Genomic DNA, 22187 nt, shown 5'->3' on the forward strand with positions numbered 1-22187 from the left:
CGTCATCTCTCTGTCTCTCGAATCCGACCACGTATTTTAGAAATAAGACAAATAGAAAGTAGGAAAAATAGACAGTGAGGAGCAAAGATTAGACTGTAGTTGTATTAAGAAGAAAATTGGTAATACCCAGGTTAGGGTCAGGGACTGGGTGCGAGTTACCCTTCCTTTCCGTACCCAAACAGGGACACAGCTAGTTTAGGGTAAGGGTTAGTATTTTTAGGAACCAGGAAGGGATTACCCTTCTTTTCCGTACCCAAACAGGGACACAGCTAGTTTAGGGTAAGAGTCAGGGTTAGGGACAAGGGGGGAATTACCCTTCCTTTCCGTACCCAAACAGGGACACAGCTAGTTTAGGGTAAGAGTTAGTATTAAGGACCGGGTAGGGATTACCCTTCCTTTCCGTACCCAAACAGGGTCACAGCCAGTATAGGGTAAGAGTAAGGGTTAGGGACCGGGTGGGAATAACCCTGCTTTTCCGTACCCAAACAGGGACACAGCTAGTTTAGGGTTAAGGTAGAGGACAGGGTGGGGATTACCAAAGCAAGAAATAAGACAAATAGAAAGTAGGAAAAATAGACAGTGAGGAGCAAAGATTAGACTGTAGTTGTATTAAGAAGAAAATTGGTAATACCCAGGATAGGGTTAGGGACTGGGTGCGAGTTACCCTTCCTTTCCGTACCCAAACAGGGACACAGCTAGTTTAGGGTAAGGGTTAGTATTTTAGGAACTGGGAAGGGATTACCCTTCCTTTCCGTACCCAAACAGGGACACAGCTAGTTTAGGGTAAGAGTTAGGGTTAGGGACAAGGGGGGGTTACCCTTCCTTTCCGTACCCAAACAGGGACACAGCTAGTTTAGGGTAAGAGTTAGTATTAAGGACCGGGTAGGGATTACCCTTCCTTTCTGTGACCCTGTTTGGGTACGGAAAGGAAGGGTAACCCCCCCTTGTCCCTAACCCTAACTCTTACCCTAAACTAGCTGTGTCCCTGTTTGGGTACGGAAAGGAAGGGTAATTCCCCCCTTGTCCCTGACCCTAACCTGGGTATTACCAATTTTCTTCTTAATACAACTACAGTCTAATCTTTGCTCCTCACTGTCTATTTTTCCTACTTTCTATTTGTCTTATTTCTAAAATACGTGGTCGGATTCGAGAGACAGAGAGATGACGCAAAGTCTATGTGGAAAAGAATGTTGATCGTGCGCCAGCAAAGAGGCAGACTCTTCGGCGCTGTATCCCTTATTGGGTGCAGAAATACGGGTAACCCCCATCTGTCCAGAACCTAACAACCTAACCTTGACGAGTGCCACGTACAACATTAACTTGGTCCAAGTAGTGTCATAATACACGTATCTATGTTTCAAATCTTATACTTATTATACAGTTTCTCATATTTCCTTTTATTCATAATGTCTCTCTACATTATTCTTCTTGTAGTATTTCTCTTTTACTTATTGAGGACTTTGTTTCTAGACTCATTTCATTCTTATATATATATATTCTTGTCCCTTACCCTAAGCCCCTTGCCCTAAGCCCGACCCTAACCCCTAACCTAACCCTGACGGTAGCCCTGACGGTAGACCTGAAGGTAGCCCTGACGGTAGCCTTGGCGATGGCCCTGACGGTAGCCGTGACGGTAGCCCGAACGGTAGCCTGGACGGCAACTCCAACCCTCATCCCAACCCTCATCCCAACCCTCATCCCAACCCTCATCCCAACCCTCATCCCAACCCTCATCCCAACCCTCATCCCAACCCTCATCCCAACCCTTACCCCGACGGTAGCCCTGGTGGTAGCCATGACGGTAGCCCTGACGGTAGCCTAGGCGGTAACCCTGACGGTAGCCTTGACGGTAGCCCGAACGGTAGCCTTGACAGTAGCCCGAACGGTTGCCCTAATGGTGGCCCTAACGGTAGCCCTAAAAGGAAGCCCTGGCGGTGGCCCGAACGGTAGCCCTATTGGTGACGCTAACGGTAGCCCTATTGGTAGCCCGAACGGAAGCCCGGAAGGTAACCCTCACCCTCACCCTCACCCTCACCCTAACTCAATCCCCTCCCCCACTCCCTCACCCTAACCCCTTAACCCTAATTTAATTTTCTTTCTTCCCTTTCCTCTTTAAATATTTACATCATGGGAATATTTTCACTTACCCTATATTCTAATTAATTTTTTTAAAAATCCATATATAAAAGTTTTTTTAAAAATACGATGTACAAGTATTAATTCATTGATTATCCTCTCAAATTTTGCTAAGGTCTGTAATTTAAATTTATAGCTTCATACTAGCCGTTCATGTTCGGCCGTTTTGTATGAATTAAAAGTTTTCGGCAGCCGTCCACATTCGGCCATTTTGTGGGATTCAAAATGACACAGTCGGCCATTTTGTAGTTTTTTAAAAATGAAATGGCAGCCGGCAGTTTAGACTTCCGGTAAGCACGGTTGGCCAGTTTAAATCATACGTAAATCAACATTAATTTAAACGATTTACACCCAAATTTAAATAATAGTCATTAGAATACACTAGACATGATAAGGTAAAAAAATAATTCCTTCTAAACGTTCCTAAATTTATAGCTCCTGATTGGTAGATACTAATTGTTGACGCCATAGATTGGGTTTAAAAAGTAACGGTTTTTTGCACCTGCTGCTGACTAGAGGTTTTTCAGAAGTTTCCAGACACTCTCTGGAGTCAGTCGCTGAACCAGATCCTCCACAATTTTCAAGTATTTCGTAGGACAACGATTATTCTGAGGTAAAACCATTTTTATGACTGAATTTTTTATATATATGGAAGATTTTTTCACTACTTTAGATGTTTAATTTGTAAATTTGTGCTATACACTTAGTGAGAGGAAGATTCTTAGTCGACGAAAGACAGTCCCCTGATGAGCAGTAAGGACTGCGAAACATGAACATGTAGGGACCATTTTTTACCACAAGTTGGGTTTAGTAGCCCACAAATAAGATCTGTTCTCCCTATTTTGATTAGCACAAAAATAATTTTTTTTCAAAAAGTTACATAATTTAATGGATATTTTGATTTATGGAATTTTTAAATTAGGATATTAGTTTAATCGTAATTTAAAACCCTTGTTAAATGATGTTTATAATTTTCAGAATACTATTACCAATTTTCTTCTTGATACAACTATATTCTAATCTTTGTTTCTTGCTTTGGTAATCCCCACCCTGTCCTCTACCCTAACCCTAAACTAGCTGTGTCCCTGTTTGGGATACAGAAAAGCAGGGCTACTCCCACCCGGTCCCTAACCCTTACTCTTACCCTAAACTGGCTGTGTCCCTGTTTGGGTACGGAAAGGAAGGGTAATCCCTACCCGGTCCTTAATACTAACTCTTACCCTAAACTAGCTGTGTCCCTGTTTGGGTACGGAAAGGAAGGGTAACTCGCACCCAGTCCCTAACCTAAACCTGGGTATTACCAATTTTCTTCTTAATACAACTATAGTCTAATCTTTGCTCCTCACTGTCTATTTTTCCTACTTTCTATTTGTCTTATTTCTAAAATACGTGGTTGGATTCGAGAGAAAGAGAGATGACGCAAAATCTATGCGGAAAAGAATGTTGAACGTGCGCCAGCAAAGAGGCAGACGCTTCGGCGCTGTATCCCTTATTGGGTGCAGAAATACGGGTAACCCCCATCTGTCCAGAACCTAACAACCTAACCCTAACCCTAACCCTAACCCTAATCCCCCCTTGTCCCTAACCCTAACTCTTACCCTAAACTAGCTGTGTCCCTGTTTGGGTACGGAAAAGAAGGGTAATCCCTTCCTGGTTCCTAAAAATACTAACCCTGACCCTAAACTAGCTGTGTCCCTGTTTGGGTACGGAAAGGAAGGGTAACTCGCACCCAGTCCCTGACCCTAACCTGGGTATTACCAATTTTCTTCTTAATACAACTACAGTCTAATCTTTGCTCCTCACTGTCTATTTTTCCTACTTTCTATTTGTCTTATTTCTAAAATACGCGGTCGGATTCGAGAGACAGAGAGATGACGCAAAGTCTATGCGGAAAAGAATGTTGAACGTGCGCCAGCAAAGAGGCAGACGCTTCGGCGCTGTATCCCTTATTGGGTGCAGAAATACGGGTAACCCCCATCTGTCCAGAACCTAACAACCTAACCCTAACCTAACCCTAACCCTAACCCTAACCCTATGCGGAAAAGAATGTTGAACATGCGCCAGCAAAGAGGCAGACGCTTCGGCGCTGTATCCCTTATTGGGTGCAGAAATACGGGTAACCCCCATCTGTCCAGAACCTAACAACCTAACCCTAACCCTAACCCTAACCCCTAACCCTAACCCTAAAATACGTGGTTGGATTCGAGAGAAAGAGAGATGACGCAAAATCTATGCGGAAAAGAATGTTGAACGTGCGCCAGCAAAGAGGCAGACGCTTCGGCGCTGTATCCCTTATTGGGTTCAGAAATACGGGTAAACCCCATCTGTCCAGAACCTAACAACCTAACCATAACCCTAACCCTAACCCTAACAACCTAATCCTTCCCGGTTCCTAAAAATACTAACCCTTACCCTAAACTAGCTGTGTCCCTGTTTGGGTACGGAAAGGAAGGGTAACTCGCACCCAGTCCCTAACCCTATCCTGGGTATTACCAATTTTCTTCTTAATATAACTATAGTCTAATCTTTGCTCCTCACTGTCTATTTTTCCTACTTTCTATTTGTCTTATTTCTAAAATACGTGGTTGGATTCGAGAGACAGAGAGATGACGCAAAATCTATGCGGAAAAGAATGTTGAACGTGTGCCAGCAAAGAGGCAGACGCTTCGGCGCTGTATCCCTTATTGGGTGCAGAAATACGGGTAACCCCCATCTGTCCAGAACCTAACAACCTAACCCTAACCCCTAACCCTAACCCCTAATCTGTCCAGAACCTAACAACCTAACCCTAACCCTAAACCTAACCCAAACCCTAACCCTAATTTGGTGCAGAAATACGGGTAACCCCCATCTGTCCAGAACCTAACACCCTAACCCTAACCCTAACCCTAACCCTAACCCTAACCCTAACCCTAACCCTAACCCTAACCCGAACCCTAACCCTAACCCTAACGTGCGCCAGCAAAGAGGCAGACGCTTCGGCACTGTATCCCTTATTGGGTGCAGAAATACGGGTAATCCCCATCTGTCCAGAACCTAACAACCTAACAACCTAACCCTAACCCTAACTTGCTGTATCCCTTATTGGGTGCAGAAATACGGGTAACCCCCATCTGTCCAGAACCTAACACCCTAACCCTAACCCTAACCTTAACCCTAATGTTGAACATGCGCCAGCAAAGAGGCAGACGCTTCGGCGCTGTGTCCCTGATTGGGTTCAGAAATACGGGTAACCCCCATCTGTCCAGAACCTAACAACCTAACCCTAACCCTAACCATAACAACCCTAATAACCCTAACCCTAACCACCCTAACCCTAATAACCCTAACCCTAACCCTAATCCTAACCCTAACCCCCCCTAATCCTAACCCTAACCCTAACCCTAATCACCCTAACCCTAACCCGAACCCTAGCCCTAACCCTAACCACCCTAACCCTAATCACCCTAACCCTAATCACCCTAACCCTAATCGTAACCCTAATCCTAACCCTAACCCTAACCCTAACCCTAAAACTCTAACCCTAAAACCCTAACCCTAACTCTCACCCGGTCCCTAACCCTTACTCTTACCCTAAACTGGCTGTGTCCCTGTTTGGGTACGGAAAGGAAGGGTAATCCTTACCCGGTCCTTAATACTAACTCTTACCCTAAACTTGCTGTGTCCCTGTTTGGATACGGAAAGGAAGGGTAACTCCCCCCTTGTCCCTAACCCTGACTCTTACCCTAAACTAGCTGTGTCCCTGTTTGGGTACGGAAAGGAAGGGTAATTCCCCCCTTGTCCCTAACCCTAACTCTTACCCTAAACTAGATGTGTCCCTGTTTGGGTACGGAAAAGAAGGGTAATCCCTTCCCGGTTCCTAAAAATACTAACCCTTACCCTAAACTAGCTGTGTCCCTGTTTGGGTACAGAAAGGAAGGGTAACTCGCACCCAGTCCCTAACCCTATCCTGGGTATTGCCAATTTTCTTCTTAATACAACTATAGTCTAATCTTTGCTCCTCACTGTCTATTTTTCCTACTTTCTATTTGTCTTATTTCTAAAATACGTGGTTGGATTCGAGAGAAAGAGAGATGACGCAAAATCTATGCGGAAAAGAATGTTGAACGTGCGCCAGCAAAGAGGCAGACGCTTCGGCGCTGTATCCCTTATTGGGTGCAGAAATACGGGTAACCCCCATTTGTCCAGAACCTAACAACCTAACCCTAACCCTAACCCTAACCCTAACCCTAACTGAAAACCCTTGTTAAATGATGTTTATAATTTTCAGAATACTATTACCAATTTTCTTCTTAATACAACTATATTCTAATCTTTGTTTCTTGCTTTGGTAATCCCCACCCTGTCCTCTACCCTAACCCTAAACTAGCTGTGTCCCTGTTTGGGTACAGAAAAGCAGGGCTACTCCCACCCGGACCCTAACCCTTACTCTTACCCTAAACTGGCTGTGTCCCTGTTTGGGTACGGAAAGGAAGGATAATCCCTACCCGGTCCTTAATACTAACTCTTACCCTAAACTAGCTGTGTCCCTGTTTGGGTACGTAAGGAAGGGTAACCCCCCCCCCCCCCTTGTCCCTAACCCTAACTCTTACCCTAAACTAGCTGTGTCCCTGTTTGGGTACGGAAAGGAAGGGTAACTCGCACCCAGTCCCTAACCCTATCCTGGGTATTACCAATTTTCTTCTTAATACAACTATAGTCTAATCTTTGCTCCTCACTGTCTATTTTTCCTACTTTATATTTGTCTTATTTCTAAAATACGTGGTTGGATTCGAGAGAAAGAGAGATGACGCAAAATCTATGCGGAAAAGAATGTTGAACGTGCGCCAGCAAAGAGGCAGACGCTTCGGCGCTGTATCCCTTATTGGGTGCAGAAATACGGGTAACCCCCATCTGTCCAGAAACTAACAACCTAACCCTAACCCTAACTTAAAACCCTTGTTAAATGATGTTTATAATTTTCAGAATGCTATTACCAATTTTCTTCTTAATACAACTATATTCTAATCTTTGTTTCTTGCTTTGGTAATCCCCACCCTGTCCTCTACCCTAACCCTAAACTAGCTGTGTCCCTGTTTGGGTACAGAAAAGCAGGGCTACTCCCACCCGGTCCCTAACCCTTACTCTTACCCTAAACTGGCTGTGTCCCTGTTTGGGTACGGAAAGGAAGGGTAATCCCTACCCGGTCCTTAATACTAACTCTTACCCTAAACTAGCTGTGTCCCTGTTTGGGTACGGAAAGGAAGGGTAACCCCCCCTTGTCCCTAACCCTAACTCTTACCCTAAACTAGCTGTGTCCCTGTTTGGGTACGGAAAAGAAGGGTAATCCCTTCCCAGCTCCTAAAAATACTAACCCTTACCCTAAACTAGCTGTGTCCCTGTTTGGGTACGGAAAGGAAGGGTAACTCGCACCCAGTCCCTAACCCTATCCTGGGTATTACCAATTTTCTTCTTAATACAACTACAGTCTAATCTTTGCTCCTCACTGTCTATTTTTCCTACTTTCTATTTATCTTATTTCTTGCTTTGGTAATCCCCACCCTGTCCTCTACCTTAACCCTAAACTAGCCGTGTCCCTGTTTGGGTACGGAAAAGCAGGGTTATTCCCACCCGGTCCCTAACCCTTACTCTTACCCTATACTGGCTGTGACCCTGTTTGGGGACGGAAAGGAAGGGTAATCCCTTCCCGGTCCTTAATACTAACTCTTACCCTAAACTAGCTGTGTCCCTGTTTGGGTACGGAAAGGAAGGGTAATTCCCCCCTTGTCCCTAACCCTAACTCTTACCCTAAACTAGCTGTGTCCCTGTTTGGGTACGGAAAAGAAGGGTAATCCCTTCCCGGTTCCTAAAAACACTAACCCTTACCCTAAACTAGCTGTGTCCCTGTTTGGGTACGGAAAGGAAGGGTAACTCGCACCCAGTCCCTAACCCTATCCTGGGTATTACCAATTTTCTTCTTAATACAACTATAGTCTAATCTTTGCTCCTCACTGTCTATTTTATCTACTTTCTATTTGTCTTATTTCTAAAATACGTGGTTGGATTCGAGAGAAAGAGAGATGACGCAAAATCTATGCGGAAAAGAATGTTGAACGTGCGCCAGCAAAGAGGCAGACGCTTCGGCGCTGTATCCCTTATTGGGTGCAGAAATACGGGTAACCCCCATCTGTCCAGAACCTAACAACCTAACCCTAACCCTAATCCCCCCTTGTCCCTAACCCTAACTCTTACCCTAAACTAGCTGTGTCCCTGTTTGGGTACGGAAAAGAAGGGTAATCCCTTCCTGGTTCCTAAAAATACTAACCCTGACCCTAAACTAGCTGTGTCCCTGTTTGGGTACGGAAAGGAAGGGTAACTCGCACCCAGTCCCTGACCCTAACCTGGGTATTACCAATTTTCTTCTTAATACAAGTACAGTCTAATCTTTGCTCCTCACTGTCTATTTTTCCTACTTTCTATTTGTCTTATTTCTAAAATACGCGGTCGGATTCGAGAGACAGAGAGATGACGCAAAGTCTATGCGGAAAAGAATGTTGAACGTGCGCCAGCAAAGAGGCAGACGCTTCGGCGCTGTATCCCTTATTGGGTGCAGAAATACGGGTAACCCCCATCTGTCCAGAACCTAACAACCTAACCCTAACCCTATCCCTAACCCTAACCCTAACCCTATGCGGAAAAGAATGTTGAACGTGCGCCAGCAAAGAGGCAGACGCTTCGGCGCTGTATCCCTTATTGGGTGCAGAAATACGGGTAACCCCCATCTGTCCAGAACCTAACAACCTAACCCTAACCCTAACCCTAACAACCTAACCCTTCCCGGTTCCTAAAAATACTAACCCTTACCCTAAACTAGCTGTGTCCCTGTTTGGGTACGGAAAGGAAGGGTAACTCGCACCCAGTCACTAACCCTATCCTGGGTATTACCAATTTTCTTCTTAATATAACTATAGTCTAATCTTTGCTCCTCACTGTCCATTTTTCCTACTTTCTATTTGTCTTATTTCTAAAATACTTGGTTGGATTCGAGAGACAGAGAGATGACGCAAAATCTATGCGGAAAAGAATGTTGAACGTGCGCCAGCAAAGAGGCAGACGCTTCGGCGCTGTATCCCTTATTGGGTGCAGAAATACGGGTAACCCCCATCTGTCCAGAACCTAACAACCTAACCCTAACCCTAACCCTAACCCTAAAATACGTGGTTGGATTCGAGAGAAAGAGAGATGACGCAAAATCTATGCGGAAAAGAATGTTGAACGTGCGCCAGCAAAGAGGCAGACGCTTCGGCGCTGTATCCCTTATTGGGTGCAGAAATACGGATAACCCCCGTCTGTCCAGAACCTAACAACCTAACCCTAACCCTAACAACCTAACCCTTCCCGGTTCCTAAAAATACTAACCCTTACCCTAAACTAGCTGTGTCCCTGTTTGGGTACGGAAAGGAAGGGTAACTCGCACCCAGTCCCTAACCCTATCCTGGGTATTACCAATTTTCTTCTTAATATAACTATAGTCTAATCTTTGCTCCTCACTGTCTATTTTTCCTACTTTCTATTTGTCTTATTTCTAAAATACGTGGTTGGATTCGAGAGACAGAGAGATGACGCAAAATCTATGCGGAAAAGAATGTTGAACGTGCGCCAGCAAAGAGGCAGACGCTTCGGCGCTGTATCCCTTATTGGGTGCAGAAATACGGGTAACCCCCATCTGTCCAGAACCTAACAACCTAACCCTAACCCTAACCCTAACCCTAATCCCCCCTTGTCCCTAACCCTAACTCTTACCCTAATCTAGATGTGTCCCTGTTTGGGTACGGAAAAGAAGGGTAATCCCTTCCTGGTTCCTAATAATACTAACACTGACCCTAAACTAGCTGTGTCCCTGTTTGGGTACGGAAAGGAAGGGTAACTCGCACCCAGTCCCTGACCCTAACCTGGGTATTACCAATGTTCTTCTTAATACAACTACAGTCTAATCTTTGCTCCTCACTGTCTATTTTTCCTACTTTCTATTTGTCTTATTTCTAAAATACGCGGTCGGATTCGAGAGACAGAGAGATGACGCAAAGTCTATGCGGAATAGAATGTTGAACGTGCGCCAGCAAAGAGGCTGACGCTTCGGCGCTGTATCCCTTATTGGGTGCAGAAATACGGGTAACCCCCATCTGTCCAGAACCTAACAACCTAACAACCTAACCCTAACCCTAACCCTAACCCTATGCGGAAAAGAATGTTGAACGTGCGCCAGCAAAGAGGCAGACGCTTCGGCGCTGTATCCCTTATTGGGTGCAGAAATACGGGTAACCCCCATCTGTCCTGAACCTAACAACCTAACCCTAACCCTAACCCTAACCCTAAACCCTAACCCTAAACCCTAACCCTAACCCTAAATCTAAAATACGTGGTTGGATTCGAGAGAAAGAGAGATGACGCAAAATCTCTGCGGAAAGAATGTTGAACGTGCGCCAGCAAAGAGGCAGACGCTTCGGCGCTGTATCCCTTATTGGGTGCAGAAATACGGGTAAACCCCATCTGTCCAGAACCTAACACCCTAACCCTAACCCTAACCCTAACAACCTAACCCTTCCCGGTTCCTAAAAATACTAACCCTTACCCTAAACTAGCTGTGTCCCTGTTTGGGTACGGAAAGGAAGGGTAACTCGCACCCAGTCCCTAACCCTATCCTGGGTATTACCAATTTTCTTCTTAATATAACTATAGTCTAATCTTTGCTCCTCACTGTCTATTTTTCCTACTTTCTATTTGTCTTATTTCTAAAATACGTGGTTGGATTCGAGAGACAGAGAGATGACGCAAAATCTATGCGGAAAAGAATGTTGAACGTGCGCCAGCAAAGAGGCAGACGCTTCGGCGCTGTATCCCTTATTGGGTGCAGAAATACGGGTAACCCCCATCTGTCCAGAACCTAACAACCTAACACTAACCCTAACCCTAACCCCTAATCTGTCCAGAACCTAACAACCTAACCCTAACCCTAACATACGTGGTTGGATTCGAGAGAAAGAGAGATGACGCAAAATCTATGCGGAAAAGAATGTTGAACGTGCGCCAGCAAAGAGGCAGACGCTTCGGCGCTGTATCCCTTATTGGGTGCAGAAATACGGGTAACCCCCATCTGTCCAGAACCTAACCCTAACCCTAACCCCTAATCTGTCCAGAACCTAACACCCTAACCCTAACTCTAAAATACGTGGTTTGATTCGAGAGAAAGAGAGATGACGCAAAATCTATGCGGAAAAGAATGTTGAACGTGCGCCAGCAAAGAGGCAGACGCTTCGGCGCTGTATCCCTTATTGGGTGCAGAAATACGGGTAACCCCCATCTGTCCAGAACCTAACAACCTAACCCTAACCCTAACCCTAAACCTAACCCTAATTTGGTGCAGAAATACGGGTAACCTCCATCTGTCCAGAACCTAACAACCTAACCCTAACACTAACCTTAACCCTAAACCCTAACCCGAACCCTAACCTAACCCTAACCCTAACCCTAACCCTAATGTGCGCCAGCAAAGAGGCAGATGCTTCGGCGCTGTATCACTTATTGGGTGCAGAAATACGGGTAACCCCCATCTGTCCACAACCTAACAACCTAACCCTAACCCTAACCCTAACCCCTAACACGAACCCTAACCCTAAACCTAACCCTAACCCTACCGTGCGCCAGCAAAGAGGCAGACGCTTCGGCGCTCTATCACTTATTGGGTGCAGAAATACGGGTAATCCCCATCTGTCCACAACCTAACAACCTAACAACCTAACAACCTAACAACCTAACAACCTAACAACCTAACAACCTAACAACCTAACAACCTAACCATAACTTGCTGTATCCCTTTTTGGGTGCAGAAATACGGGTAACCCCCATCTGTCCAGAACCTAACACCCTAACCCTAACCTTAACCCTAACCTTAACCCTAATGTTGAACATGCGCCAGCAAAGAGGCAGACGCTTCGGCGCTGTGTCCCTTATTGGGTTCAGAAATACGGGTAACCCCCATCGGTCCAGAACCTAACAACCTAACCCTAACCCTAACCATAACAACCCTATTAACCCTAACCCTAACCACCCTAACCCTAACCCTAACCCTAATCCTAACCCCCCCTAATCCTAACCCTAACCCTAATCACCCTAACCCTAACCCGAACCCTAGCCCTAACCCTAACCACCCTAACCCTAATCACCCTAACCCTAATCACCCTAACCCTAAAACCCTAACCCTAAAACCCTAACCCTAAAACCCTAACCCTAAAACACTAACACTAACTCTCACCCGGTCCCTAACCCTTACTTTTACCCTAAACTGGCTGTGTCCCTGTTTGGGTACGGAAAGGAAGGGTAACTCCCCCCTTGTCCCTAACCCTAACTCTTACCCTAAACTAGCTGTGTCCCTGTTTGGGTACGGAAAAGAATGGTAATCCCTTCCTGGTTCCTAACAATACTAACCCTTACCCTAAACTAGCTGTGTCCCTGTTTGGCTACGGAAAGGAAGGGTAACTCGCACCCAGTCCCTGACCCTAACCTGGGTATTACCAATTTTCTTTTTAATACAACTATAGTCTAATCTTTGCTCCTCACTGTCTATTTTTTCTACTTTCTGTTCGTCTGATTTCTAAAATACGTGGTCGGATTCGAGAGACAGAGAGATGATGCAAAGTCTATGCGGAAAAGAATGTTGAACGTGCGCCAGCAAAGAGGCAGATGCTTCGGCGCTGTATCACTTATTGGGTGCAGAAATACGGGTAATCCCCATCTGTCCAGAACCTAACAACCTAACAACCTAACCCTAACCCTAACTTGCTGTATCCCTTATTGGGTGCAGAAATACGGGTAACCCCCATCTGTCCAGAACCTAACACCCTAACCCTAACCTTAACCCTAATGTTGAACATGCGCCAGCAAAGAGGCAGACGCTTCGGCGCTGTGTCCCTTATTGGGTTCAGAAATACGGGTAACCCCCATCTGTCCAGAACCTAACAACCTAACCCTAACCATAACAACCCTAATAACCCTAACCCTAACCACCCTAACCCTAACCCTAATAACCCTAACCCCCCCTAATCCTAACCCTAACCCTAACCCTAATCACCCTAACCCTAACCCGAACCCCAGCCCTAACCCTAACCACCCTAACCCTAATCACCCTAACCCTAATCACCCTAACCCTAATCCTAACCCTAAAACCCTAACCCTAAAACCCTAACCCTAACTCTCACCCGGTCCCTAACCCTTACTTTTACCCTAAACTGGCTGTGTCCCTGTTTGGGTACGGAAAGGAAGGGTAACTCCCCCCTTGTCCCTAACCCTAACTCTTACCCTAAACTAGCTGTGTCCCTGTTTGGGTACGGAAAAGAATGGTAATCCCTTCCTGGTTCCTAACAATACTAACCCTTACCCTAAACTAGCTGTGTCCCTGTTTGGCTACGGAAAGGAAGGGTAACTCGCACCCAGTCCCTGACCCTAACCTGTGTATTACCAATTTTCTTTTTAATACAACTATAGTCTAATCTTTGCTCCTCACTGTCTATTTTTTCTACTTTCTATTCGTCTGATTTCTAAAATACGTGGTCGGATTCGAGAGACAGAGAGATGATGCAAAGTCTATGCGGAAAAGAATGTTGAACGTGCGCCAGCAAAGAGGCAGACGCTTCGGCGCTGTATCCCTTATTGGATGCAGAAATACGGGTAACCCCCATCTGTCCAAACCGAACAACCTAACCCTAACCCTAACCCGGCGCTGTATCCCTTATTGGGTGGAGAAATACGGGTAACCCCCATCTGTCCAGAACCTAACAACCTAACAACCTAACCCTAACCCGTCTTATTTCTAAAATACGTGGTCGGATTCGAGAGACAGAGAGATGACGCAAAGTCTATGTGGAAAAGAATGTTGAACGTGCGCCAGCAAAGAGACAGACGCTTCGGCGCTGTATCCCTTATTGGGTGCAGAAATACGGGTAACCCCCATCTGTCCAGAACCTCACCCTCACCCTCACCCTCAACCCTCACCCTAACCCTAAACCCTAACCCTAACCCTAAACCCTAACCCTAACCCTTAACCCTAACCCTCATTCGAGAGACAGAGAGATGACGCAAAGTCTATGCGGAAAAGAATGTTGAACGTGCGCCAGCAAAGAGGCAGACGCTTCGACGCTGTATCCCTTATTGGGTGCAGAAATATGGGTAACCCCCATCTGTCCAGAACCTAACAACCTAACCCTCACCCTCACCCTAATTGGGTGCAGAAATACGGGTAACCCCCATCTGTCCAGAACCTAACAACCTAACCCTAACCCTAACCCTAATTTGGGTGCAGAAATACAGGTAACCCCCATCTGTCCAGAACCTAACAACCTAACCCTAACCCTAACTTGGGTGCAGAAATACGGGTAACCCCCATCTGTCCAGAACCTAACAACCTAACCCTAACCCTAACCAATTTTCTTCTTAAAAGAACTACAGTCTAATCTTTGCTCCTCACTGTCTATTTTTCCTACTTTATATTTATCTTATTTCTAAAATACGTGGTCGGATTCGAGAGATAGAGAGATGACGCAAAGTCTATGCGGAAAAGAATGTTGAACGTGCGCCAGCAAAGAGGCAGACGCTTCGGTGCTGTATCCCTTATTGGGTGCAGAAATACGGGTAACCCCCATCTGTCCAGAACCTAACACCTAACCCTAAACCTAATAACCCTAATAACCCTAACCCTAATAACCCTAATTTGGGTGCAGAAATACGGGTAACCCTCATCTGTCCAGAACCTAACACCCTAACCCTAACTCGGTAACCCTGACGGTAGCTGTGACGGTAACCCGAACGGTTGCCCTAACGGTGGCCCGAACAGTAGCCCGAAAGGAAGCCCTGGTGGTGGCCCGAACGGTAGCGCTATTGGTGACGCTAACGGTAGCCCTATTGGTGACGCTACCGGTAGCCCTATTGGTGACGCTAAGGTAGCCCTATTGGTGACGCTAACGGTAGCCCTATTGGTGACGCTAACGGTAGCCCTATTGGTGACGCTAACGGTAGCCCTATTGGTGACGCTAACGGTAGCCCTATTGGTGACGCTAACGGTAGCCCTATTGGTGACGCTAACGGTAGCCCTATTGGTGACGCTACCGGTAGCCCTATTGGTGACGCTACCGGTAGCCCTATTGGTGACGCTACCGGTAGCCCTATTGGTGACGCTAACGGTAGCCCTATTGGTGACGCTAACGGTAGCCCTATTGGTGACGCTAACGGTAGCCCTATTGGTGACGCTAACGGTAGCCCTATTGGTGACGCTAACGGTAGCCCTATTGGTGACGCTAACGGTAGCCCTATTGGTGACGCTAACGGTAGCCCTATTGGTGACGCTAACGGTAGCCCTATTGGTGACGCTAACGGTAGCCCTATTGGTGACGCTAACGGTAGCCCTATTGGTGACGCTAACGGTAGCATTATTGGTGACGCTAACGGTAGCCCTATTGGTGACGCTAACGGTAGCCCTATTTGTAGCCTGATCAGAAGCCCGAAAGGTACCCTCACCCTCACCCTAACTCCTTGATCCTAATTAAATTTTGTTTCTTCCCTTTCCTCTTTAAATATTTACATCATGGGAATATGTTCACTTACCCTATATTTTAATTAATATTAAAAAAAAATTTATATATAAAAGTTTTGTAAAAATACGATGTACAAGTATTAATTCACTGATTATCCTCTCAAATTTTGTTAAGGTCCGTAATTTAAATTTATAGCTTCATACTAGCCGTTCATGTTCGGCCGTTTTGTATGAATTAAAAGTTTTCGGCAGTCGTCCACATTCGGCCATTTTGTGGGATTCAAAATGACACATTCGGCCATTTTGTAGTTTTTAAAAAATGAAATGGCAGCCGGCAGTTTAGACTTCCGGTAAACACGGTTGGCCAGTTTAAATCATACGTAAATCAACATTAATTTAAACGATTTACACCCAAATTTAAATAATAGTCATCAGAATACACTAAACATGATAAGGTAAAAAAATAATTCATTCTAAATGTTCCTAAATTTATAGCTCCTGATTGGTAGATACTAATTGTTGACGTCATAGATTGGGTTTAAAAAGTAACGGTTTTCTGCACCTGCTGCTGGCTAGAGGTTTGCCATAAGTTTCCAGACACTCTCTGGAGTCAGTCGCTGAACCAGATTCTCCACAATTTTCAAGTATTTCGTAGGACAACGATTATTCTGAGGTAAAACCATTTTTATGACTGAATTTTATTGTATAAATGGAAGATTTTTTCACTTAGATGTTTAATTTGGAAATTTGTGCTATACACTTAGTGAGAGGAAGATTCTTAGTGGACGAAAGACAGTCCCCTGATGAGCAGTAAGGACTGCGAAACATGTACATGTAGGGACCATTTTTTACCACAAATTGGGTTTAGTAGCCCACAGAAAGATCTGTTCTCCCTACTTTGATTAGCACAAAAATAATTTTGTTATCAAAAAGTTATATAATTTATGGATATTTTAATTTATGGAATTTTTAAATTAGGATATTAGTTTAATCGTAATTTAAAACCCGTGTTAAATGATGTTTATAATTTTCAGAACACTATTACCAATTTTCTTCTTAATACAACTATAGTCTAATCTTTGTTTCTTGCTTTGGTAATCCCCACCCTGTCCTCTACCTTAACCCTAAACTAGCTGTGTCCCTGTTTGGGTACGGAAAAGCAGGGTTATTCCCACCCGGTCCCTAACCCTTACTCTTACCCTATACTGGCTGTGACCCTGTTTGGGTACGGAAAGGAAGGGTAATCCCTACCCGGTCCTTAATACTAACTCTTACCCTAAACTAGCTGTGTCCCTGTTTGGGTACGGAAAAGCAGGGTTACTCCCACCCGGTCCCTAACCCTTACTCTTACCCTATACTGGCTGTGTCCCTGTTTGGGTACGGAAAGGAAGGGTAATCCCTACCCGGTCCTTAATACTAACTCTTACCCTAAACTAGCTGTGTCCCTGTTTGGGTACGGAAAGGAAGGGTAATTCCCCCCTTGTCCCTAACCCTAACTCTTACCCTAAACTAGATGTGTCCCAGTTTGGGTACGGAAAAGAAGGGTAATCCCTTCCCGGTTCCTAAAAATACTAACCCTTACCCTAAACTAGCTGTGTCCCTGTTTGGGTACGGAAAGGAAGAGTAACTCGCACCCAGTCCCTAACACTATCCTGGGTATTACCAATTTTCTTCTTAATACAACTATAGTCTAATCTTTGCTCCTCACTGTCTATTTTTCCTACTTTCTATTTGTCTTATTTCTAAAATACGTGGTTGGATTCGAGAGAAAGAGAGATGACGCAAAATCTATGCGGAAAAGAATGTTGAACGTGCGCCAGCAAAGAGGCAGACGCTTCGGCGCTGTATCCCTTATTGGGTGCAGAAATACGGGTAACCCCCATCTGTCCAGAACCTAACAACATAACCCTAACCCTAACCCTAACCCTAACCCTAATCCCCCCTTGTCCCTAACCCTAACTCTTACCCTAAACTAGCTGTGTCCCTGTTTGGGTACGGAAAAGAAGGGTAATCCCTTCCTGGTTCCTAAAAATACTAACCCTGACCCTAAACTAGCTGTGTCCCTGTTTGGGTACGGAAAGGAAGGGTAACTCGCACCCAGTCCCTGACCCTAACCTGGGTATTACCAATTTTCTTCTTAATACAACTACAGTCTAATCTTTGCTCCTCACTGTCTATTTTTCCTACTTTCTATTTGTCTTATTTCTAAAATACGCGGTCGGATTCGAGAGACAGAGAGATGACGCAAAGTCTATGCGGAAAAGAATGTTGAACGTGCGCCAGCAAAGAGGCAGACGCTTCGGCGCTGTATCCCTTATTGGGTGCAGAAATACGGGTAACCCCCATCTGTCCAGAACCTAACAACCTAACCCTAACCCTAACCCTAAACCCTAACCCTAACCCTAACCATAAAATACGTGGTTGGATTCGAGAGAAAGAGAGATGACGCAAAATCTATGCGGAAAAGAATGTTGAACGTGCGCCAGCAAAGAGGCAGACGCTTCGGCGCTGTATCCCTTATTGGGTGCAGAAATACGGGTAACCCCCATCTGTCCAGAACCTAACAACCTAACCCTAACCCTAACCCTAAACCCTAACCCTAACCCTAAAATACGTGGTTGGATTCGAGAGAAAGAGAGATGACGCAAAATCTATGCGGAAAAGAATGTTGAACGTGCGCCAGCAAAGAGGCAGACGCTTCGGCGCTGTATCCCTTATTGGGTGCAGAAATACGGGTAACCCCCATCTGTCCAGAACCTAACAACCTAACCCTAACCCTAACCCTAAACCCTAACCCTAACCCTAAAATACGTGGTTGGATTCGAGAGAAAGAGAGATGACGCAAAATCTATGCGGAAAAGAATGTTGAACGTGCGCCAGCAAAGAGGCAGACGCTTCGGCGCTGTATCCCTTATTGGGTGCAGAAATACGGGTAACCCCCATCTGTCCAGAACCTAACAACCTAACCCTAACCCTAACAACCTAACACTTCCCGGTTCCTAAAAATACTAACCCTTACCCTAAACTAGCTGTGTCCCTGTTTGGGTACGGAAAGGAAGGGTAACTCGCACCCAGTCCCTAACCCTATCCTGGGTATTACCAATTTTCTTCTTAATATAACTATAGTCTAATCTTTGCTCCTCACTGTCTATTTTTCCTACTTTCTATTTGTCTTATTTCTAAAATACGTGGTTGGATTCGAGAGACAGAGAGATGACGCAAAATCTATGCGGAAAAGAATGTTGAACGTGCGCCAGCAAAGAGGCAGACGCTTCGGCGCTGTATCCCTTATTGGGTGCAGAAATACGGGTAACCCCCATCTGTCCAGAACCTAACAACCTAACCCTAACCCTAACCCTAACCCTAATCCCCCCTTGTCCCTAACCCTAACTCTTACCCTACACTAGCTGTGTCCCTGTTTGGGTACGGAAAAGAAGGGTAATCCCTTCCTGGTTCCTAAAAATACTAACCCTGACCCTAAACTAGCTGTGTCCCTGTTTGGGTACGGAAAGGAAGGGTACATCGCACCCAGTCCCTAACCCTATCCTGGGTATTACCAATTTTCTTCTTAATATAACTATAGTCTAATCTTTGCTCCTCACTGTCTATTTTTCCTACTTTCTATTTGTCTTATTTCTAAAATACGTGGTTGGATTCGAGAGACAGAGAGATGACGCAAAATCTATGCGGAAAAGAATGTTGAACGTGCGCCAGCAAAGAGGCAGACGCTTCGGCGCTGTATCCCTTATTGGGTGCAGAAATACGGGTAACCCCCATCTGTCCAGAACCTAACAACCTAACACTAACCCTAACCCTAACCCCTAATCTGTCCAGAACCTAACAACCTAACCCTAACCCTAACATACGTGGTTGGATTCGAGAGAAAGAGAGATGACGCAAAATCTATGCGGAAAAGAATGTTGAACGTGCGCCAGCAAAGAGGCAGACGCTTCGGCGCTGTATCCCTTATTGGGTGCAGAAATACGGGTAACCCCCATCTGTCCAGAACCTAACCCTAACCCTAACCCCTAATCTGTCCAGAACCTAACACCCTAACCCTAACTCTAAAATACGTGGTTTGATTCGAGAGAAAGAGAGATGACGCAAAATCTATGCGGAAAAGAATGTTGAACGTGCGCCAGCAAAGAGGCAGACGCTTCGGCGCTGTATCCCTTATTGGGTGCCGAAATACGGGTAACCCCCATCTGTCCAGAACCTAACAACCTAACCCTAACCCTAACCCTAAACCTAACCCTAATTTGGTGCAGAAATACGGGTAACCCCCATCTGTCCAGAACCTAACAACCTAACCCTAACACTAACCCTAACCCTAAACCCTAACCCGAACCCTAACCTAACCCTAACCCTAACCCTAACCCTAATGTGCGCCAGCAAAGAGGCAGATGCTTCGGCGCTGTATCACTTATTGGGTGCAGAAATACGGGTAACCCCCATCTGTCCACAACCTAACAACCTAACCCTAACCCTAACCCTAACCCTAACCCCTAACACGAACCCTAACCCTAAACCTAACCCTAACCCTAACGTGCGCCAGCAAAGAGGCAGACGCTTCGGCGCTCTATCACTTATTGGGTGCAGAAATACGGGTAATCCCCATCTGTCCACAACCTAACAACCTAACAACCTAACAACCTAACAACCTAACCGTAACTTGCTGTATCCCTTTTTGGGTGCAGAAATACGGGTAACCCCCATCTGTCCAGAACCTAACACCCTAACCCTAACCTTAACCCTAACCTTAACCCTAATGTTGAACATGCGCCAGCAAAGAGGCAGACGCTTCGGCGCTGTGTCCCTTATTGGGTTCAGAAATACGGGTAACCCCCATCGGTCCAGAACCTAACAACCTAACCCTAACCCTAACCATAACAACCCTATTAACCCTAACCCTAACCACCCTAACCCGAACCCTAACCCTAATCCTAACCCCCCCTAATCCTAACCCTAACCCTAATCACCCTAACCCTAACCCGAACCCTAGCCCTAACCCTAACCACCCTAACCCTAATCACCCTAACCCTAATCACCCTAACCCTAAAACCCTAACCCTAAAACCCTAACCCTAAAACCCTAACCCTAAAACACTAACACTAACTCTCACCCGGTCCCTAACCCTTACTTTTACCCTAAACTGGCTGTGTCCCTGTTTGGGTACGGAAAGGAAGGGTAACTCCCCCCTTGTCCCTAACCCTAACTCTTACCCTAAACTAGCTGTGTCCCTGTTTGGGTACGGAAAAGAATGGTAATCCCTTCCTGGTTCCTAACAATACTAACCCTTACCCTAAACTAGCTGTGTCCCTGTTTGGCTACGGAAAGGAAGGGTAACTCGCACCCAGTCCCTGACCCTAACCTGGGTATTACCAATTTTCTTTTTAATACAACTATAGTCTAATCTTTGCTCCTCACTGTCTATTTTTTCTACTTTCTGTTCGTCTGATTTCTAAAATACGTGGTCGGATTCGAGAGACAGAGAGATGATGCAAAGTCTATGCGGAAAAGAATGTTGAACGTGCGCCAGCAAAGAGGCAGACGCTTCGGCGCTGTATCACTTATTGGGTGCAGAAATACGGGTAATCCCCATCTGTCCAGAACCTAACAACCTAACAACCTAACCCTAACCCTAACTTGCTGTATCCCTTATTGGGTGCAGAAATACGGGTAACCCCCATCTGTCCAGAACCTAACACCCTAACCCTAACCTTAACCCTAATGTTGAACATGCGCCAGCAAAGAGGCAGACGCTTCGGCGCTGTGTCCCTTATTGGGTTCAGAAATACGGGTAACCCCCATCTGTCCAGAACCTAACAACCTAACCCTAACCATAACAACCCTAATAACCCTAACCCTAACCACCCTAACCCTAACCCTAATAACCCTAACCCCCCCTAATCCTAACCCTAACCCTAACCCTAATCACCCTAACCCTAACCCGAACCCCAGCCCTAACCCTAACCACCCTAACCCTAATCACCCTAACCCTAATCACCCTAACCCTAATCCTAACCCTAAAACCCTAACCCTAAAACCCTAACCCTAACTCTCACCCGGTCCCTAACCCTTACTTTTACCCTAAACTGGCTGTGTCCCTGTTTGGGTACGGAAAGGAAGGGTAACTCCCCCCTTGTCCCTAACCCTAACTCTTACCCTAAACTAGCTGTGTCCCTGTTTGGGTACGGAAAAGAATGGTAATCCCTTCCTGGTTCCTAACAATACTAACCCTTACCCTAAACTAGCTGTGTCCCTGTTTGGCTACGGAAAGGAAGGGTAACTCGCACCCAGTCCCTGACCCTAACCTGTGTATTACCAATTTTCTTTTTAATACAACTATAGTCTAATCTTTGCTCCTCACTGTCTATTTTTTCTACTTTCTATTCGTCTGATTTCTAAAATACGTGGTCGGATTCGAGAGACAGAGAGATGATGCAAAGTCTATGCGGAAAAGAATGTTGAACGTGCGCCAGCAAAGAGG

Source organism: Scyliorhinus canicula, chromosome 11 (genome assembly GCF_902713615.1).
Source record: "Scyliorhinus canicula chromosome 11, sScyCan1.1, whole genome shotgun sequence".
Taxonomy (NCBI): domain Eukaryota; kingdom Metazoa; phylum Chordata; class Chondrichthyes; order Carcharhiniformes; family Scyliorhinidae; genus Scyliorhinus; species Scyliorhinus canicula.